This window comes from Bombus affinis, chromosome 4, assembly GCF_024516045.1.
Source record: "Bombus affinis isolate iyBomAffi1 chromosome 4, iyBomAffi1.2, whole genome shotgun sequence".
In the NCBI taxonomy this organism is placed as follows: domain Eukaryota; kingdom Metazoa; phylum Arthropoda; class Insecta; order Hymenoptera; family Apidae; genus Bombus; species Bombus affinis.
In genome coordinates, this window is record NC_066347.1 from 13673464 (window position 1) to 13696786 (window position 23323).

The following is a 23323-nucleotide window of genomic DNA, read 5'->3' on the forward strand; positions in this document are numbered from 1 at the left end:
AACTTTAACATTTTTCGTTTTCGCATTCGAAACGATACGATATCTCTGTTATTAAGGTTTCTGTGAAAAGAGCAACGGATTATCGACAGAAAATAGTTTATTAGGTAGAAAAGATTGTTAAATCGTTTTTTCTCGGTGCAAACGTTGCCTGATCGCAATCAAACTTTTATTTCATTGATCAAACATTTCCCGCGAACTTGATTTAAATTAGCCCGCAGTATTGTACATTCGCCTGTCTCTCGATGAAATTGAAATCGGAGATTAGAGACAAACTGCTTGAAACTGCCGTGATTCATGGCCGTCCTTGCGAAATTGGTTTTGACGTTAAACTGCGGAATTCAATTTCATTTCTGTCTATTAGGGAATTTTCTGCTGTTATACTGATCAATGTAAATGTAATTCGCAAATATGTGTAATATTTCTTCGGTATTTTTACTAGAAATTTCCAAAAGATTTCAGATTAAATCGTCGAATAATTGAATTGCTTTTAAATAATACAAACGCAACCTTGTGCTAGTTTAATACGTAAAAATAATATAGCAAACAAACTCCAACGTAAAAACACCTGAAAACAATTACGAGTAAAAAGATTTCAGTTGCCAAAAACTCGCCATAAAAGAAAACTTTCAAGTATCGAATAATCGTCTACCATTTCAACGCAAAAATTCAACCTAGAAGATCCCGGTAAAATATAATCAGGACTTAAATTACGACCGAAAAGGATTCAATCACCCTGAAGATTACAAACACGCTACCTGTTAAAGAACCATTCTCAAAGAGTCATTTCTAACAATGCTGCACTAGCGCGCGTTGAAATTTAACGCGACTCCTCGTGGCCACGATCCTCGGCCATTCGATGTAATACTCGAATTGATACGTTACAAAAAGCGGATTAGAAAAACGAGCAGAACGCTGAGCCACGACGGGTCGCGCGCACCCGTCCCATTTGTCAGGATGAATTATTCACCGTGAGAAAAATAATCCAACGCCCGGGCATCCGGCATTCACGGAACAAAGGGTTGTGAAACGGCATTCTGCTTTTCTTCTATCCCTACTGGGCCTCTCTATATCCTCGTTGTCCCTGTGACTCTCCGCCCAGCCCGCTTCTTCGTCTCCGTCTCCTCCTATTCCATACGAGCGAGATGATTTCTTGCGAGCTAGCTCATGCATAAAGGGAGACAGAATCGTTGGATATCTTGCGGTAAAGATAACATCTGCGGGAGCCGCGAGAGATTTGCGGTAGACAGTGGCTGCAGCCTCCAACTGCCTACGCATCTTCCAGCTGCACCGGCTGGTCCACCTGCATTGCAGCATTGCACTGGTTCAATGTCGGTGCAACGTTGACCGCGTATAACGATCGGAATGTTGCTCGTCGAAAATTGGTGTCCAACGAGCTGTATACGTACGAGCCTTTCATGAACGACCGAAAATATTGCAACGTGATGTGTGAAGCTTGTAATATCGTTGAATCTCACGACGATGTCTCACGACTGGAGGAAATATTGGAGGTATAGAGGGGGAAAAATAATTAGATGTTTGATAACGAAATTTCTTTTTAAGGTTTCAGGCTGTTAGGGTTGATTGATATGGTACGAGGGGTTAGGTTTAGCGGGAAGATAGAACGAGGCTTTTTAATATCGTTTCACAGATAATGTGTTCCTGGAAGTATTAGGTCAAGAAGTTTTCAGACGAGTTGGAACTTTCTTAATTGTAAACCTATTAAGTCAATCTTGTTTAAGTTGCTCTCTGAGTTTTATCCTTATTGGCGGGGCTAGAGGTCAAATAAAGTGGTTAAAACTGTTACGATATCAGGAGTCTCGAGCGATTTCTTACGTGGATAGTTGCGCTTAGGGGAGATAAACGTTGTTAAGAGCTGGAAGAAAAATCTCGTATTTAACGAACTTTACACCAAGTTCACGCGAATTATTATGAGAGCTCCTTTCATAAAATTTTTTTTATTTTTAATTTGCAGCTTCGTACCGAGTGGATATACCTATATAAGTTGTACGATCTTAGAAAGATATAAATTGCACAATTTTACGAAGTTCGAAGAAATTGAAATACTTCTAACGCTATAATATTTCATCTTCTTTACACCGTGAAAACTTTTCCTGCCTCTGACTCGCCTAACTTTCTCGCTCTAACTTTACGCGATATTTATTACTTAAATTTTTTACTCTAATAACGTTGCACTTACCCATTTTCACGTATTATTCTATTGCCTGTTTCTCAGTGCTTCGATACATCAATTCGGTTCTTAAACCGCTATGTGAAAATCACCTTTGAAATTATCCTTCTAAAATTCTACCAATCACGAAAATAATATAAAAAATCAACTCGCACGGTGTAATTCGTTTCTTGCATATCCCCGAAAGGGTTTCGCCGACGGCGTATGAAGCATCGATGACTGGTGCGCAATTTAGTCGAGCAATTCGGATCCGAAAGTGCACACGCGAAAGGGATCCAGGCGCAATTTCTGCACCGGATCGACGTGGTCGAGACCAAGGTCAGTGGTGCTGCGACCGCGGCGAGGTCTGTCCGTCTTTTTGTTCGTATCCCGGTGCTTGTCTTCGGAAGCGGCGTACGAGCAACGGCGAGATAATTGCGCGCATCATCGTCGCGTTATTGGCCATTACGAGCACGAGACACAAAACACGGCAGCAAATCCAACGATAAATCACAGTGTGACATTATAATATTCCACCGTGCGACATTTCCATTCGCTCGAACGTTTTCATCCATCTTCATTGCGCCATTTCGGCGACGGCGACGATCCTCTACGACCGGCAGCTCGGACTCCCTTTTCCATGGATCTGCAATGCAAATCGACTTCCTGGGAAGATGTAATCATCGATGCCTGTTGGCTTCTCGCGGGAGCAGGTTTCGTCCCGTGGCATTACCAGAGGAATTTTCGAGACAGCGGTGCAACCGAGGGAATTTGACTACCTGAACCATCCTGTGTAATAATTTCAGAATTAGCGAATTGAGAAGTGACGATTGTACGTTATACGATCCTATTGCACAAACAATTTTTCCTAATTTTTACAATTTTCCAGCGGATAGAACGATCAAGATATTTCTATGACTTTTAAAATTCACTCACGAATCTTTGTCTTGTTACGAACGTGTTATAACAAAGAATTTATCGACATTGGTAACTTGTGACTCGCGAACTGTAAAATTTTACTAATAGTATCAATGCAAAGACGATTGGTAAATTATCGCGCAAGAGAGTCCTGCACCGAGCTTACTGCTTTCACTATGATGGATGATTTAGTAATTGGCGAGTATGAATGTTTTCGATGTGTTTGGGTATTTAGGTTGTCGAATAAAATTGTTCGGAAGAATTATACACGCTGGAAAATGAAAGTGATGAAATAGAATTGCGACTAAATGATAGATAGCAAGTCTTGATGTGGTAAAACGTTGCTGATATCTATCTGAATGATCACTACGTTGACACCTTAAACTATTGCAGATGGATTGCAAGATATTTCGTGATTTATTTGGTGAATAGGAAACGCTACAAATGATATTAAACGTTTTACATAATTTATAAAATAGATTTCAATCAGTCTCGGTTGTACAAAGAAATATTCTGTGCCTATCGTGGAAATCATTGAATTTGAACCTGCTGAAATTTCTAAGAATTTCGTTCGCTTAATGACCAGCGATGCTAAAAATACTCACACTGGTAATAAAAACAAGAAAGTGAAATCGAATAATACCTAAAATTGTACACTAATGCGTTAGCAGAGACAAACATCGTTTATATCACAAATGCCCTAAAAAGCAAATGTGATTTAAACGATCTTACATATTGATACTTCGTTCAGAAACGCAATACAGTCATTCAACGGTACTCGCTTCTGCGGATTTTTCGTAAAAGACATCACATTAATTGCTCAAGTAATAACGTCGTCACTTTCAAAATCTGTATTAGAAACGTATGAAATCTGCGCCATACAACGATACCAAAGGAACGCGTGGTAAGGCCAAAAGTTTAACTTCACGATCTGTGTACTGTTCTTTCGTCCGTGCGAAGATCGAGCGATAAGTTTCGATATCGTGTCATCGAATGTTCGCCCATTAATCATCGTTTGCACGTATTTTCTTTTGGCAGCCCGACCGGTTCCACGCTCCAGTCGAACACAATGAAATTCTTGCGAGAATATACGCAACGAATATGAAAAATGATCGACACTTTCTGCACGTCGAAATGCATATTTCTGTTTTCGATATAGCAATCGCAAAGTTGACTTGTTATTTACAATCCAGCGTAAACGCCGATGACAGAATCCACTAACGATTAATGTTTGATAAATATTTCGTAACATCTTAATTTTGGAAAATGTATAATATCTATTTTACGATAATTAATATTATCGAACTATTACCTATACACCATATACAAGTAGAAAGAATTAAATAAACCGTAAATAAACCTGTAAATCGTTAGGAAATTATGAAAATATTTCGAGAATATTGTCTCATATAAAACCTTAGACTATAAATAAATAAATCTCAGACTATAAAGACTGACTATAAAGGATTAATATTATCAGTGAAATTTTACAAATTACGAATCGCAAACTATCGACTCTAAGGAATTCTCTTTCGTAATAGCAAATAAGCTCGGTAATAAAACAAACGATGTGCACAAATGTTACAAATTGGAGATCAAGTTTGATTATTCAGTTCGTCGCGGACTTGAAAAATTATAAACTCGCAATTTGTTAGTTCATTGATATTGTTAGTTGATAAATTATTGCGCAGGAAAGTTCAAATGTTCCAATACTTATGAACGACGCATTACACACACACTCTGATCCCTTTCGATGTAAATTAGATTTAATTTTAACAATTCTACAAATCCTCTGCAACGGTCTCAGAGATCATTCCACGGAAATGGTTACAAACTCTCGGCGAGGTTTCGTTCGGTTTCACTTTTATTGATATTAATGTCATAAAAGATACGACCGACCTCAGCTTGTACAGCGCGATCTCGAATAATTTACGAGCGATTCACAGAATTTGCGCGATTTGCTGTTTATCTCGTTCGCCTGCTACAACTTTGGAGAAACGCGACGGACGTTGAATTATCGTGGAAATTTGTGTTGTCAGCCGAGGAACTTGTTCCGTGAGATCTTCAGGCGACTTTATCGCAGAAAACGCAACGGAAAAAAACGGTGATCAAAGGCGCGGTAACGTGGTCGCACGGAATACACATCGACGTACGCGGACTATAGAAAAATTTGTCTTGCACAAGGGACCAACGTTGCGGAAGAAATTAATGACCGCGGTAAATTGTCGAGGTTGCAAAGACTCGATAAACTTTAACCTTTATCTTGGAGAAAACGTTGCGTTCGGCGAGGGTGACGCGTAAAAGGGGTTAATCGGACGAATATAATTTTTCGTGCGCATTACATCAACGACACGCGTCGACGTGGCTGCTTTTGAGTGAATAGCGTTCACGCTTTTCCCACGTTTTATGTCGGTGCTCGATTTGATAATCTCGTGCCAATTTTAACGATCGAGCGCATATGAAAACACGCAATATGTCCCGCAGGCGTCTTTCAGTAGATACGTCTAAAAATAAACGAACGTGTGTAACGCGTTGAGCGATATCAAAAACGTGTGTCCCTTTGTAAGATACGTACCATGCTTATGATTCTGCATGTCACGTTCAGCCTGACACATCAGACGTTCAGTCTGTGCGTCTGCACGACTGCATGCTTGTGCGAGACACAACATAACTGGTTTTGTATACGTTAAACATAAATGAACGTCGGTACAACGAACAATGATAGGCTTGTCAATTAAAGATTTGCAATCGGTATATGATACGATCGGTTGTAGAGAGCGAGGACGAAGGGCTGACAATCGTTACTTCGAGTCACAGCTTAAACCATATACGATTATGTAATAGGACTTTCAAACGATAATCCTTGTAAGGAAAAATAGAAGCAAGTACAAATGCACTATGCATGTTTTCTCTTGCGTAGCATGTAAAATATTATTTTATGTGTTCTTTTCGTTACGGTTGCATACACTTTGTATCGCTTCTCGGATAATCGAATGATACAAGGACAATGTTTCCATTGCAACGATGCTTCGGGTGAAATTTCACTGAATCGAGCTTCGCGACGTCTACCATCGTACAAGCTGCTTCGTTGCGCTGCCAATTCTCTGCAGAGATTCTGTTCACTCTCGAATTTAAACCTCTGAATTGTTTCGTTGAGCGGCTGTTCCGCTTACAATAGCTAAATCAACGTCGAAGAAAAATATAAGTCCGTAACGTGTGAAGAACTACTTTGAAGAAAATATTTATCTTCCTTCCCTTCGGTATATATAAAATATTCTCCTTTGTAACGAGCGTAACATTACAGATACTCGTTGTTCGTATAAATATTTAATAACAAATTTTTAATTCTCAATGCTGTACTGCTTTTTTTTCAACCTCATGCGAGAAATATTATTTCTTCGATAGGTACAACGCGTAACTATATACAGCTATGCAACAGTTACAATTTTCTAGATACAATCTCTGTTAATTGTAATAATAATTTCTTTGACTGCGAAGAAGAATTCGTTTTCCAGACGTTCTTCGAATAAACTCAAAGTTTCCAACCAGTTTCTGTATTTCGGTAATTTCTTGATTCGCTATCGATACGGAAACAACGCGAGAAAAGTAACGCGTCGAACAGTTGTATACAATCTGGCAAAGTTTCAGTCAGGTAATGCAATTTGCGAGCACCCAGTACATTGAACAAACAGCAGCGCACACGGACGACGTATCCAGGTTCTGACCTACTGACACGATCCAGTGACGTCACGGGAGCGCACGAGAGTTTAGAAAGGAGCGAAAAGACTATAGTCGACTGGAGGTTGACCCTAGCCAAGGGGATCGTTTTCCGTGTGCAGCAGGGTGTATCGAAGTTTTACCGTACCTTCGACAAGCGACGAGGCAATACTCGTTCAACCGAGGGAAGGGAAAAAATGGACAAAAAAGACATTGTATCGAAACTGTAAAGTAATATGTTCTTATGCCGCTCGCTAATAATTTGTGGGTATAGAATTGCGTCGATCTATATCGTGTTCCTTTTTGCACTTTTTACTGGTGTCGATTTTAGTGTAGCGTATCATGTTTTGTGGTGTAACGTGGTGGAAACGAAAGGTTCACAGACCGATGAATAAAAATCTGTCTTATAACGCAAATATTCGGTTACTACTTGGTTCCTTTGGTAAAGATAAATATTTTTGTTTGTTACGAAATACCCAATGGAAAATTGCGAATCGCGTAGAATATTGTTAGACTTGTTAAAATCGGAAACGTTCAAACGAGGCAAGCTTTGCTTAGTTTTCGCCTAACGTAGTTTCATTATATACGTACGTAGTTATATTCGATGATCTGCTCTCCAACTGAGTGTCCATTGAATAGCGAAACGATATTAGTCGAGTACGACAACTAATCCTAAAGTTACTCGCAGCATATTTTTGAACAAGTTAGCGTTAAAACCAAATACGTCTGAAAATTCACACCGACCAAAGTGGAGATGTGGAAGTGACGTTAAAGTTACAAGGAAATAATGCCATCGAAAGAGGCATCTGCTGGCTCTAAAAAAGACCAACTGGTCAAACAGCGCTGCATCATAGCATCACCTGAAAAGACAAGGGCACGGTGCTCGAACAAAAACTCAGCTGCAGCCGAAGCGCGAAACAAAGTCCGATAACGCTTTACTCTGCAACGGTTTGAGTTTCGACGAGCGACAAATTTTCTTTGGAGCCGCGGCACATCATGGTCGATCGATTCGTTATTTCTCGATGGCCGTACGTACGATCGCTGTTGGAAGCGCATCGTGCCACCGCTGTGAACGAGGTCTCGCCTCGAGGATCGATCGATAGCCTGATCGGGGATCGGCGAACTTCAGCCGGATCAGCCGCGAGTCGCTCCATCCTTTGTCTAAATTTCTTTTCCTCCGGGCACTCTTCGTCTGTCATTTGACCCAACACTTTTTTTTCTATCATTTTCTAATAATTTTTTCTCGCAACATTGAGCCGCGTGCAAAAGCCGCGACCCTGCTGCGTGTCCGGAGCTCGTTCGCGGCGATCGTTGTCCAGGGAAATTCACGGTCGAAGGATATGAAAAGTCGCCGGGCCGCTGCCGGACGTGTCTCCATATGCGAGGCTGACGTGTTCGAAGAGCCGCTGCTTGGTTAGAAAACGGCGCACGAAGGTCCCAGGTGGATCCCTCGCCGCGCGATTCCACCGCCACGAGAACCACGGCCGTGCACGACATCCACTGCATCGGCAGTGGACGACAGATTCCGCGGTGGAGATCCAGACGGGAGACCAGGTGGAAAGTTTGGAGTGGATCGAGACACGTCAAGGTATACGTGTGTTTGCTTTTGGGACTTTGTCGCCGTTTTATGGTCGGCTAGATGAGATTTTCGTACGACTGAGTAACGTAGACGCGTAAATTGGATCGAGAAATTTTATTTTCGCCGATATACATATTACAATAATTGTATGGCGCACATTGCACATGGCTCCGACATGACAGTGTGCAATCACTTGTTCTTCGAACAGAGGCTTCCCATATGTATTTGATATATACGATGTCTCTTTATGTGCTTTCGATCGTGCAGTTTTAATAATTTTAATTCCTAGCATTCAGTTGATTGATTAAAGAAAGTTTGAGTAAATATCAGTTGAACTTTCCCTCCTCTCGTTACAAGTAATTTTGCAGTATTTTTGATCTTTCGAATCTCTCCGGAGTTCGAAGATGATAATGATGGTCCGACAAGTCAACGAGAATTTGATCGTGATTATAACGTTTATCGAATGATAATATTCCTATTCATGTAGTATTTGATATTGTGAAATATCTGTGATTATATGACGTTATGAACACTTTGAAATTTATTATACGAGAATTTGTAGGATTTTGTAAGACACGACTGGAAATTTTATATTCACCTAATATAATTATCCAGCATTTGCTCGCTTCCTAACATACTGTAATTTTTATCATTTTATTTTGATCGTTTTATTATTATCATCTGCTATTATCAGTTTTCAACCTAATATGGTATATGAAGATTACACACTTGAAAAATTTTCCGAAGTTCAGACGACTGTGTAATATAAAGGTTAACATAGAACGTAACGAAGTGAAAGTACGCCGTAAGGGAATAAGAAGGACCAAAATTTGTACGTCACTGTTTCCTAGGGAACGTGAAAGTCATACCCCTGGGTAGAAAGTTTCGAAATGGAGATGAAAAAAAGAGCGAAAACGCTCGAGCTGCCAAGGCACATCCATGACACAGTTTTACAGCTTTGATCGAGCACTGGCCTTGGTTCGAAATATTTAAGCGGATACGTAGTAAAGTTACTTTATTTCTGGACGTGCATGTCACTATCAGAAATATGATGAAAGCAAGGGTTTGTTTGTAGAAAAAAAAAAAGCCAGTCCGATATCAGGAGGAATGAATATCGAAAACAACGTTCTATATGACTGCTTGGTTGCTCACTGTGCAACAATACCCATTTCATTTAATTGTAGAAAATATCATACATTTCTGAACCACTGTCCTTACTTCGTCATATTTTAGCTCATTTAGTTGTCGGAAGTAAAACGTTTATGCAAATAAAGGAAGAGTAGATACCTTTTGTAGCAGCTACTGTATTACAAATAACCGTGTAACCATTAAAAATAATCACGTATAATATCTAGACAGTTGCCGAGTAAAGCCGCATATCTACACGTTTTGACGCATCGAAAATGAATCTTTAATCATACGAACTTAAATCAACCCTTCCTCTGATTTCTCTAGCTGAACGTCTTAACAAACGCTTAAATACCATTGATCTTTTCGATTCGCTGATAAACCAAATATTTCACGAGAAACGTCAGGTACTCCGTTTCATCTTCTTACTTTACTTCCATCAGCATCCACGTTACAATCACCCTTTTGATATCTCATACGTGCACTTGGGAGCTCTCAATCCACTCGGTTCAACATAAACATCACCTAAGTACATAGAAGTAATCTCAGTAACCCTGTTCGCATTATCAAAGCCACAGAATCGTGTGTCACGATACCGTAAGTGGTGTACGTGTAGTGTAATAAAACACGAAACTGGCTTCTTTGATACTCGAGCAGAGCGCCTGGTTTCTCCATTCTAGCGAGTCGGAACGTTAAAAGCCGACACGATAATGGAAACACTGGACGTTGATGTATCTTAATAAGATAACACCGTTTATGCATGTTATTTATTGCCGATTAATCGGTATTCTGCATGGAAACGAACCAAGGGACCAAAGAGGCGTGTTCACTGTGCACCATTTAAGGTGTTCCTCTCGAGGAGACTTGGAAAGGATCGCCGCGTTTCGCGTCCAAGTCACGTCGTTCCGCGCGTCGCGTCGTCGCGATATATCAGCCGATCAAGGAAGCCTCGAGACGTTTCGCTTCGCAATTTACCAGCCGCGTCGTATTTTTCTTCGCGTCCTTATCGAGACGTGTCTCACCGTGTCACGGTCGCCTTGACATCGGCCCACCGCGCCGCCGTTATCTCAAATGTATCTCTCCGGTTGCTACTTGACCTCCCCTTTTTTTCAGTTTTCCCCTCAGAACCGATATCAAATCTTCCACCCTCAGAGGGGAGGACAGAGGATGTCCACCTTCGGCTATCTATTGCAGCCACCTTTTCTCTCCCTCTTTCTTTCTTTCTTTTTCCTTCTGTTCGATTCTGACTCTAGGACAGATGTCGTTGACGATTGTCCTTTGTGGGGCAGCGTAGAGTTGTTGAAAGAAGAAGATGGCAGGTTTAGGATCAGAAGTTTTTACGAGCTCTCGGGAAATTGAATTTACTAGGGATGCTTGTTTTCGACTTTGTGGTTTATGGCCTCTCGAGTTTCATGTTCGAGGCTGATGCTTCCAATTAAAGCGGAAGGAATAGCGGAGTTTCTGCTACCGCGCGTGCAAAAAGTCTTCATGTTCTTATTTGTATTTTTTTTTAAATGGTCGCGCGGTTGTTTCTAAATGGTTGGTTTTCACTTTAGAGTAAATTTTTAATCATTCTTGTGTCATATCTTTAATACCACGAGAGAGGAAATCTATATTAAAATTTCTTGAAATAATGAAAAGGGTTAATGATCGAACAGCTTCTGGGAAGAATATATTTTTATATAATGGAATTGACATTCATACAGCTAAGAACGAAGCAGACATTGATATATGTATGTGCGTACAAAACATTTAACTTTTAAGGAACTGGCGATCAGAAAAGTCACAGATGTTTTCCAGCCATCGCGCTTCAATTTTACTCACTCAATTACGCATACACAGATTAATGCACGTGAATTCTCCTTCTCGTTGCTTTCGTTCCATATGCAGTCGTTTCCAGTTAATCGCTACATATTTTACACATGGTTGAACACAGAACTGAACACAGCACGCTATTTTGTACTTGTCCTCCGCATTCTTTATCTCCTGAACTCTCATTTTGTTAATACATGAATTTTTCTTCTTGCTCTCCCATTCACGTTCATTTTCAATTAACCACGGTACATTTAACAAATTAATGATCAGAGTCTGAATTTAATGTTCGTTCTTATCTTTCACATCCGTAATTTTATAACGTTATACATATTAATTCACTCTTGGGCCTCGAACGTTCTTCTCTCGGTTTCCCTTTTCACCATTTTCATTCAATTTAATCTTACTTACATTAAACGTAGGAACATTCCTGCTCATAAATATTAAGACGCTTAAGTAACTCTGTGAAATTACTACGAAATTATAAAGGAAAACCTCTAAGAATTGATATTTCGTTTGAAACGTCGGCCAATTAACGATTCGCTTATTCGCTTATATTTTAATAACAATTTCATTAATTTGAGGTAGCAAAATTAATTATTTTATAGTCCATATGCGTAGCGTTTTTTGATCACTATTTTGATTAATTTTGACACTCATATTATAAACAATGATGTATATTATATATTTAGACTTTCAGTATTTTGCCCGATACCCTTACATTTTTTCGGTAACAGTTAGTATAGAAAATGTAATGATTGCGAAAAGTCGAATCTCATGGACTGGTTAACATGCACTGACAATTGCAAGAGCACCGACTTCATTTATCAGCTTATTGCTCGTATTCGATACTTTATAATACACTCGGTCTTACATTTACACAATAATCGAGTAACATTTATTTTCCACTGTCCCTATTTCATCGAGTTTCAGTTCCAGCCGAGCATAATATATTTTAAGCATCGACATCCCCGTGCTTCTGATTCAACCTGTCATCCACAACGTTCAGGTCCCTTATCTTTCGTTCTGCTGTATGTTAATTTATATCCTGGCTGCGGACGTTGTTGCGTTTTGCAAATTTTCCCTCTCTCGCCATTTCCACGTTGGCTCCCCTCGACTGTTCCAGACACGCGATATATCTTAGGCTCGCGTAGGTAGTAGGTAGTCACAAAAGCTGCCCGATTCAAGCTGTCCTCCGCATCGCCTCGGTTCTTTATGGTCGGCCCTTTTCCCGTTCTGAAAGACCGAACTCGTTACGCGGCCACGAAACGAAACGCAGCCGTTCTTTCATCGCCGTCGACCACCATTTGTCAAGTTCTCTTCGTTGGGAAGGCCATTAACGTTCCTCCTTTTTCTTTTGCAACGTCGGCTCTTTGTTCTTATCTAGTTGACTACAACAGTGAAGAATTCCTAGTCGCAGTTAATCAGTTCGCGTTATTAATTTTTAACGTCTGACAACTTTCTTGTCGTAAATGGTAGGCCACTTTCAGCTTTTGACTGGTCAGACACGTGAAACGTGTTTCCTAGTGATAATACATCGACGATCAAACGTTAAATGCAAATTGGAAAAAGGGTACACTGATCGCTGATTTCATTGAGCTTTATGTATATTGTCAAGGTCTGAGTAACCAGGACGTAATATATAAGTTCAATCCAAACCATAAAACATACTTTTTGTGTTTATTTCGGGAGATAAAGTTGAGAAGCTGTTACATAGATGTATAAGTGAAATTTCTTAAAATATCGACCATGGGTACGTAGATCGCTATCGATCAAAACAGAGAAAACGTACTTTTTTTTCTACGTAATTGTGATTTCTAAAATTTCAGCTAGTCTCTTAGATCTTTCTTCAAAGATATTCAGATTCCTTTCTGGCAGCCCGCACGCAACGCGTTCATTTGCTTCGATAAATTACCTTTTTCATCGCGTATTCCGTTTCTGTCGCTCGACCGTGGAACAGAGTTTCTTCCGATGTGTTTTTCCCGCTCGGAATTGAGTTTTTGCAGGTCAGCAAATCGATCTAGTTTTTCCGTTGTAGATTACCGTCTGCGCGTTTGTTTCGGAGGTTTTTTTTAAGCACCGATACTTGTTGCGGCTACAATTGTAGTTTTTCTTCGATCAGATGGCTTGTTCGCACTTTATAAAGCCGTTCTTGAAACAGATATCGGCATCGTCTTCCTATAGATTAATCAACGGTTCTTCGTCCTGAACTATGTCGAACTCTTTTGTTAGAAATTAACAGATATTCATAAGTCTCGCGTCAGGCAAGATGTAAACTCACAGTAACGAAGAAGAACTTTTATAATCGCCGTAATCATTTGCGGTATCTGTCAAGTGCGAGTGGATCAACTTGAAGTATATATCACGCAGAGATTAGCGAAGTACTTAACGAGAGTTTTAAACGTTTTTCATTCGTGTAACGCACACAACGGAATTTGTATATAAACATAAAAGATTTTTACGACAAACGTTCAATCTGTTCCGTGAGCCATGGTAACTACATATATGTCTTTTAAGCACGTACTACAGCTTACGTATACGTTACATTCAATCGTATTTAATCTTTCTAACGCAAACACCGTCTTTCTGTAGCAGGTTCAACTACCGTTCAGAGTAAGTCTCCGTTCACGGCCATTCTATGTTTCGGCCAGTCGATCGACCCCTAAGTTTCAGGCAGCGCGCCAGCGACTGGATCTATAAGGTCAGTTTTAACGGTAAAAACACGCGGCGGCTGGCTAATGCGGAATTCTCCGTGGCGGTAGTCTTTGCCAAATGGGTCAGCCGTGTGTACGTGTTCAGTACATGTATGTGTTCAGAGAGGAAAGGAACGCAGGGTAAACGTAGGAAAACTCTACGAGGATGACGATATTCACGCCGTTCGGGGAGCCATAAAAGTCTGAACGCGGCCTACTACCGCGATCTATACCGGTCTACCTAAACGAATTATCGTGGATTTAGCGCTGGACAGCCTTGAAAAAGCACGACGGTCACGGAATCGATCTTTCTCACTAACGTTCTTCTCTTCTCTCCTCTCTCTTAACCCTTTGCTGCTCCTATCCTGACTCACCCTTAGACGTTTTTCTCAGTTGGGAAGTTGCAATCCAGAGAATGCGAGAATGACCAAAGTAAGGAGAATGCAGTGTGTGTTAACCTTTATCCCTTTCGTCTCAATTTATGCGGTCAATCGAAGGGTATATGCGCGTCAGGTTCAAAGGGTACTTGATCGCGGCGTGTTTTTAATTGTCTCGTGTTCAAGCAAATTTTATAAATTGGTGGGTGCCTTTTTTAGATCGTTGCATAAAAGAAAAATGTTTTAAATTAGCACTGGAACACGCGCGTCAAATTTCCAATTAACGATCAGACTCTGATCAATCTCCTTTCTTTCCTTCTTCCATGAAAATGACGGTGTTGAAAGCAACGAGAACGAATTGATTGAAATTCATTGAAATATCGTAGGCTATCTTGGCTAACTCGGTGCAAAAACGTCACTAGGGAAGCAAAAGCGTTTCGTGCTCCTCCCTTTTGGTGACTGTAATTTATTCGCTAATTGCTCTGCAGCCTGCTGGCGCACTGGCGATTTGATTAATGAAAAATTGCGAACCGTCAACGACAAAAATGTTTCCCATAGCACACGGAACGACTGGTCGGCTCCGCTCGCTTCGTTATCGTTCGAATAAACTCGCGACTTCAATTAACGCCGTGCACGCCCACGCGCTCGACCCGAATCCTGCTTCTTAATTGGCAAATGATCTTTCGTCACGGAGAACACCAGCTCCAGGTCTATCGGTAATTCGACACCTTCGCTACGGATTTTCTATCTACCACCGCGCCTGGTCTGAGAAAATTGGAAAACATTGATAGAGTTAACGAAGTTGATCCACTGAGACCGATAACGGCTGCGTCGAATAAAAATTTCCATCTTTTCGAATGAATATGTAGATTGAAACGCTAAAAATTATACGTGTAAACTATATATATATATTTCTTTTCTCGTTTGCTATAGTTAGAACAAGAATTACCGATGAAAAATTCGAGACGCGTTTTAAGACCTTTTATATTTTTTTACAGCATTCACGTGACCAATTGTTTTTTAAACTGCGACTGCTCGTCCATTCATAAAGCAAAACTACACGATATACATAATATGGAAGAGCATATAAAATATCGAAAGTATAATGTTCGTAAAAATGTGAATTCACATAAACATTCGCGGTTTATTAATCGCAAATAAACACTTACTTTACTAATTCTAACTGAACTCTCCAATTTTCATAAATATTTGTATCTTTTTTGCATCTTCTGTTCTACTCGGCTAATAGAACAATATATCTACTATTCTCAGATGTTATTTCTCTGGTCGAGGGAGCCAGCCCCGGGACCAAGAGCCGGCCCCTGGTTTGCATGGTTCGCCACAGCTCTACTTCTCTGGCGTTGTCGACGAAGCGTCGCCAAGACGATCCTAGCCGTGTCGCCGTTAAGATTGCTGAAGAAACGCAACCTTCTACCATTGACCAGTTCGAAAGGCTCGTCCACGGCGACACTGACGAAACAACGACAGAGATCAGAAAATTCGATATTGCAACGGAAGCAGCACAGGCACACGGGTATCAGAACGAAAGTGAAACGGCTATGTACCGGTGACGGGCCGCACGTGACCAGTTCCACATTTACAATCCAGAGCCAGCAAATTCATTATAAAGTGACCAGAAGCGGCAAAATATACGGGAAATATCCAAACAAGGTCGCCACGCCGGTGACCAACAGCCAGAGAAGCCATTGAAACGCGACCATTCCATATTCTCCGATTGTTTAACACCGACGACTCTCGCTTTTGTCCGACCGTGCCCGTTCTCGCATTAATCGCGGTTGCTCCTCGCGGACCGATGTTTCAACTCGAAAAACCACGTGTGCATGTACGATACGTAATTCTGGGTTTGTTTGGCATAAAAGTTATTTCGTCAAATGGACACCGTGTATTTTTTCTTTAACATCTCGAGGGCTAACGATTGTTAAAGGTTTCATAGAATTGGTTCGACGTTGAAACTATTTGCAAAGATCATTCGTTTCGGGCGATTTGAATCAACGAGGTAAATTAAATTGGTGGAACGTTGAGTTGGAAAAATATTTGGAGATATTCTGGCTGGAAGGCAGCCGTAGAAAGTTGCTTTGCTCTGGTGTAGGCTGAATCGCGGATTTTTGTGGAAATTAAAACGAGACTGGTTTTTGATTCAACTGGTATGTCGGCTTCCTCTGCCAACGAGGTTTTAAGTCGTAATTTTTAATGGGCCGAGGAGTTTCGCGTCGAGTTTGACAGGAAGACAAAGGCGCACTCCATTTCTTGCGAAAGAACAAATACGAAGTAGGTCAGAAACAAGTTAATCAAGTTTGCGGGAAGGTAAGCTTCTACTAAGGTATATCTTAAATTGCGTTTTACATATCAGTGGGGAATTTTGTCTAGATACTCATTGATCTAAAAATCATCCGAATCGCGGTTAATGTTATAGAATCTTCGTTGCTAATTTTAAAATAATCATCTTGCATCTATACGCACATAAAATATACACTTTTATTACCTGAGGAAGTATCCTTCGATAGGTATTCTCAAAACAGAAAATTTATATAGATTGAAATTCGCATAAATCTTTTGTTTATAGCTAAAGAAAAGCAACTACCTGTTTTCAACAACTTTGCCATTAATATTCCAATAGATATCTATCTGCATGTATCTGTATACAATAATAATTATATAAAAAGAGAACTAATAGGGAAGACAATCAACAATTTTATTTCCATTTCCGTTTTTTCTATAGCAATCTTTCGTGTAGAATCCAAGAATACTTTCACTCTTATACTTTGCAGCATTATAAATACAAATATATCGAGTTTTTATTCCTAGTAATAATTACATTAAATTAATGCATGAAGTACGTATACTCGCCACTTTCATCTTGAAGACAAAAGATTTATCGAATGGAAAGTCGGTACAAAATCTACGTTTGTAATTTGAAAAAGAATTATCTATCTCGAACTTCTTTTTCACCGACGTCCTTTTTAATTAAAATTTCATCAGGAACGCAGAGGTAACCACGGTGCGTCCGATTTGACTCACATCAAAGGACTCAAGCAGGGGTGCGACTGTTAGTCTTACTGCTTCTTCCTGATGTCCTCGGCACAGTTTCGAGTGTCGAGGTCGTTTGACAGAGACCTTCGCCGGGGTCACCATTGTATCCAAGATCCACGACGACCGCGAGCGTCGTTTCGGACTCATGGTCTCTCTTCGCTCCTCTCGCGGAAGAGAAGATCAATAAGCGTTCGGTGCGTTTCGACGGCTTAGGATATCCCTCATATCCCGCGATATGATTTGCATCTTGCGCAACCGTTCGTTGACTGACCATTCTAGGTCGCTCTTCGCTCTACGGTATAGAAACGGTCCTTATGTGATCTAAGTACATAATGTAACGTTCGCGTCTGTCACGAAAGCATTTCCGAGAGAGAAATTCCAGCTGAATACTTTGCTACATTCCAAGATACTGTAAAAGTTCAAATTCTGACGAAAGAAAATTTAACGGCTCAGAATGATCGATGAAATAATAAATAAATGAAACGTAAAATTTCTATAAACGAAATAAAAATGGAAGATGCACGAAAGAATATAATAATACTAGGGAGAAAAACATATATTTCGCGAAAAATCATTGAAGTTTCTAGAATTGCATCGTTGTAGGTCGATAAGTTTCGTTAAAGAATAGGAGGAGTTGTATTGGATTCTTCATATTTTGATTCGTTCATCTTCTTTTGGTTTTATGTTACAATTAGCAAAACGGCAAAAATATCTTTGTCAGTTCAACGAAGGTTTGCTTTTATTACGCGTCGTGGATTACTAATGGCACGTGATATGTAGAAAAAACGAATGAAAAATTGGAATATTAGAGTTTTAGATTAACTTGAAACTTAGAATAACTGGGACAAATTCTGGAACTCAAGAACCTAGATCCTGGATTCAAGCATCAGCACTAAAGCGAATAAAATACCAAAATCATTTTTGTAATCTTTCAGCTGAATTGTTAAACTAAATCCACTTTTAAAACGAAATTAAAAATGAAAGATAATCTTCGGTTCTATCAAACGCCAGAGGAACAGAATGCATAGTTTGCGAAAAATTCGTTATCCGGAATTAAAGAGACGCTTAAATGGACCTGCTGCTTGAAAAGTGTCAACATCACAAAGTGGGCAACAGCCTTCTTCGACTAATTGGATTTGCACGTAAAAGTTCCCTTTAAATCGTGTTCGCCTGGGCCGTTGTCTTGTCGCACGTAAGTTACCACCCACGGAGTCCAGGTACAACGATGAAACGGACGCGCAAGTTTCTAATCAGAGATGTACCAATTTGAGCGGCACAATGGCCGTCGGTTTCAGAATGAGCGAACGTATCGCGTGCGTCGCGTCGTCCGTTTCAGAATGAACCGTAACTGTGCCAAATTTAATGATTCAATGCCCTGTTGCATTACCTGGTAGCGTCACTCGACTGATTTCATCCCCGCTGATTTTCGGGGGATTCCTGTGGAAGCCGAGACTCCTTAACCACGTTCCCAATCGACGGAGATGAAATTATAAATAGAATCTGTGTCTGAGGGTAGACAATAGCGCCATCCGCAGAGTGGACGTATATAGGGGCTGCTACAAAAATAGAACGATAACACGAATTTAAAGCGTTCCATTCGACGGTGCAGATGCACCCAGCGCAGAGTTACGAGGCACTGCATATCTTGCGCGGATCCTGGTTACGAAGATACTTTTCTTTTAACTTGACGAAAGTAAGGTTATTGTCTTAGATCTGGATTAATGCCAAACGTCGAGGAATTTAAAATCGGCGTACTTGTTTCAACTCGTTCCTAATTATTCGCCCTTATTTTACAGAGTTTAATTGGGATTACGTTTCCGAGGGTTAAACTAGATAGAGTCGGTTTTTGTGCCTCTGTAGAAGCATCTTCCGCTATTGTATCGATACGATAATCGTATAGTATAGTTTTTAAGTGATTCGATCCAGTCGTTCTACTTTTGCTATTTTTCAGCACAATTTTAAACGCGTACCATCGAAGTGATTCAAAAATAGATATACACGAAAATAAGCAGCAAATTGCTTTTTTACCGTGACATTCGTCTCTGATTTTCGTCATGTCTGTGATCTAACGTTAATAATTGAAAGCAAAAAATTAATCTTCAATCGTTTTCAATTGGAACCGTCAAAGACACGTCGTTCGATACCGTCCCAACATTCCTGAAAGCGTTTTTGACGAAAAAATGCGCAACACATCGGCGGCGACGCTCGTAATCGATCATCGGACGCCGTCGTGTCGACAGTTTTACAACGAAAACGACGTTCATCCGCAAACGAGCCTGGGTGTCGCTTCAGCTCGAGACCGAATTATGTAATTAGATTTCGGAGGCGTTGATTAGAATCTTTGTTCGAAGCGAATGAGTTGAGCTTTATTGCAATATCGCCGAAGGCTTCTCACGGATCATGCACGTGAATTTCCTGTTTTTTAATCAAGAGTGTACGAAAATAGCACCGAGGAAGACTTAATCAGCCTGTCTAACGTGAGTGGATGAAAGGAGGTTCTATCTGATTTGAATAGAACGACGCTGGGATGGGGCTTCGGTAAGGTCACCGGCAAGACCTTGCCTATACTGAATTACGCGATCGTCAATTTCACGTCATGGATGGTCTATATCGGCAAAATAATATTGACTCATCGAAATGTAATGCCCTCTTAACACTTTGTTTTATATAACGATGCTACTGGGACTATCCGCTTTTAACTGACACGAATAATGCGATTAAGCAGCAATAGAGATGCGTACACGGTATTCTAAATATATATTAAATGCTTCGATAAGCATAAATTCGTATTTTCATTAGAATTAGAATTAGAATTAGAATTAAGAATATGTTTAGTCAGCAGCAAATATTTCTATCAAAATATTCGATATTATTTCGAGTATACAATTAAAAATCATTCGCACAATCATTGCAGATTTACATTTAATTAACCACTTTACGAAAGCAAACTTTACATTGCTTTGTAAGGAGGAATTCGCATTACTTTTTAAAATTTTAATAAAACCGTGCTACATGTATTTAATCTCTTAAATCTCTCCCCGCACTTTGCTTTAAACTAACAAAACCCTTGACCTTTTCGTTTTTCTCAAAAGTTCTTTTACGCTTGCTCTTTAACGAAACACATACTTTCAAATTTACTTAAATATTCTATCAAAACTCTAAACACGTATACCACGTTTGTACTTTCATTTCATCTTGAAATATATTTCGTTCCTTAAATTCGATAATTAGTAAAAAAAAAAAAATTGTTCAGAACTATTAAACAAATATGTAACGAGAAGACGATGCTCATTTACGATACAAGCGTCAAATGGACGATGAAAGAATGGGGTAAAATGGCCCCGTCTACCTGGGTGGCTCACAGCACGACAGAAATAATTGAATCAGCATATATCTAGGCGGGTACACGTTCCTTGCGTTCCTGTTATCTCGACGAAGTGCATCTTACAAAGTGGTTTCACTTTATCATCGACTCTCACTCGCGTGTTTCGCATCGGTTATTTATGTTCGGCGATGAGCGGAGAGGAGCCTTCGTCGAGGTCGCCTTCGCGCATCGAATTTTCAATTAGATTTGCATAATGACCGTTTAAAAGATACTCTAGCCGGCTGGCTGAGTGAAAATTGAATTTACACGAGAAGTTGCGTTCTCGTGGCACTTTTGCGGACCGTAACGTCTCCTACGATAGCGAATTTGTCGCTTGACAAACACGTCGTATCGTTGTAATAACAAATTCATTCTCGTTGAGAATAAACGAATTCGCTATGGAAAACAGAGGAAAAAGAAGGTATTTAACAATCGCGGAGCGAAGATTAGAATTCTCGTAGGAACTGAGAACGATCGATGGTAACTTCGTTATTTTCTCCCCCTCGTTTGCTAGCGAATCGACGCTATGAATCACGGTTCTCGAAAACTCAAACGTGCAACGTGTTATAAAATTCCGTGATTCGATCACCTGGGCGTAACATTGAACAAAAACTGGATATACTTGACCAGGAAACAAGCTGTTCGGTTTAATAAATAGCTATAAAATCATAACGGAACAGTTATTAAACGAGTTGAAACCAATCAACGTCAATTTCACTTCGCCCACATATTCGTTAACGAATGAACATCGCAAATAGTCGGATTACGTCGCAATCGCAATTTATAACGGGGCGATAGCGTAAAATCGCGCGAATTAAATAATGGTTTAGAATTTTCAGCGTAATATATCGTTCTGCTTTCCGTGGATAGCTGAGCCTTCTATCTATGAATAAGCATGTTCGAACCACGGACCGTGCAAATGGGATTGTTGCGTTCTGCAGTTGCAGCAGTAGTAAATCCTTCGGGACTCCGGATAGGGTGTTCTCCACACGCTCATCATCGCGTTACGCTAGTCAATGGAGTGTTATTTACGGATCGTGGGCTATTACGTAATATCAAAGAGAGTCAGGTTCAGGTGGAAAGGTCACCGTTTCTATACAACGCGTCTTTCAACGATACCGGAGCACTTAAATGTAGGATGTCGCTAAACGTTCTCGACTTACGAACCGTGAGGACGATGCACGAATTTGAATTCTCCGTGTCGTTCGGCCCACTCCGCTTCGACAACGTTGATTAAAATCGCGTTATTTCATCTTTCTCCAGCTTTGATGTTACATCTCGATGATTAACGAGCGCTCATCGTTTTAACGCGATATCGATGATGGATTAGAGAAATTGGCAATTTAAATCCTACACAGGCATGGATCGGAAATGGTAAATTGGAATTAAAATACATAGGGGATATATCGTAGATTATTCAACGGAATGATTTATTCGTTGATCCGCGTAGGCTATTATAACGTTGGATCTGTTGCAAAATAGATAAAACGGTTTTAACGATTTCAACGCGTTTATATCGTAGGCATGGAGTAATCAGTGACAATATTGATGAATGTCATGCTCATTACGTCATTGATACTTCTATCTGGCTGTAATATATGGAGAAGTTCTCGGTCAGGTGGCCGAATGCAAACGAAGTATTACGGGCAATTTGCATAATGGGATTTTAATCTGTAGACACGCCAGAATCGGGCACGGCGACACCTTATTCACGCGTAAAAAGGTGCAAAATATTAATCACCTGCACCTATGACCAGACAGCTGTCCAGTGGAAAACATAAATTTTCATCCGTATCCAATAACTCAATGAGCTAACTAACCTAACTGTATATCGTACTCTCTCGCGAAACTAATATCTCCAACCAGACCAAAAACTTGGTCGAAGTATTCTTTCTGAGACGACGTAAAATTTTTCGTACGATCGATCAATTTCCGATGACACTCTCGACTTTCCGCAGTAGCGATCAATCTTTCTTCGCCTTCTCCCGCTCTATTCTATACGAGTCTCCCCATATCCCCGAAAATATCTTGGAAAGTATCTTGGAAAATATCTGCGAAAATATCTTCGAAAACATCCGGCGTTTATAGCGATTGAACGACCATCGATATTGTTTCCATCGTGGCCCAACGAAAAACAGGAGCAAACGAGCGAGCAAGCAAGTAGAAACGTGTGACGCAGCTGCGACACGAAGCTGTGTCGCGATTGAAAGCGTCGAAGGCGGGCAGCCTCCCGCTTCGGCGTGGAATGACGAAACGGCCCCGTTGACCGACATCGCCACACGGAGCACGTGTCGAGCGCGTTGAGAACCGACGAACGGAAGAAGAGTGGCGATAATTGGGGAAAGAGAAAGCAGAAGCACAGAGCATAACAGGAAATTGGCGAAGGGCGTAGGTGAGGTGCGAGAAATTGCCAAAAATCGACTGGATTTTCGGGTGTTACGGGGACGACGCGCGAGGAGAAACGACGTCGTTCGTGCAGGGCGCCGTAGCGTCGCGCCGGCAGGCTCCGAGCCAATG

General features: G+C 40.5%; 1 long non-coding RNA gene across 1 annotated transcript in view; it reads left to right on the forward strand.

The window, feature by feature from the left end:
* Positions 1-13950, forward strand: part of LOC126915173 (uncharacterized) — a 51855-nt gene extending 37905 nt beyond the window's left edge. Inside the window, exon 5 of the long non-coding RNA XR_007710047.1 lies at positions 13914-13950. This is a non-coding gene — a long non-coding RNA (uncharacterized LOC126915173). The remainder of the gene's footprint in view (positions 1-13913) is intronic.
* The last annotated feature ends 9373 nt before the right edge of the window (positions 13951-23323 follow it).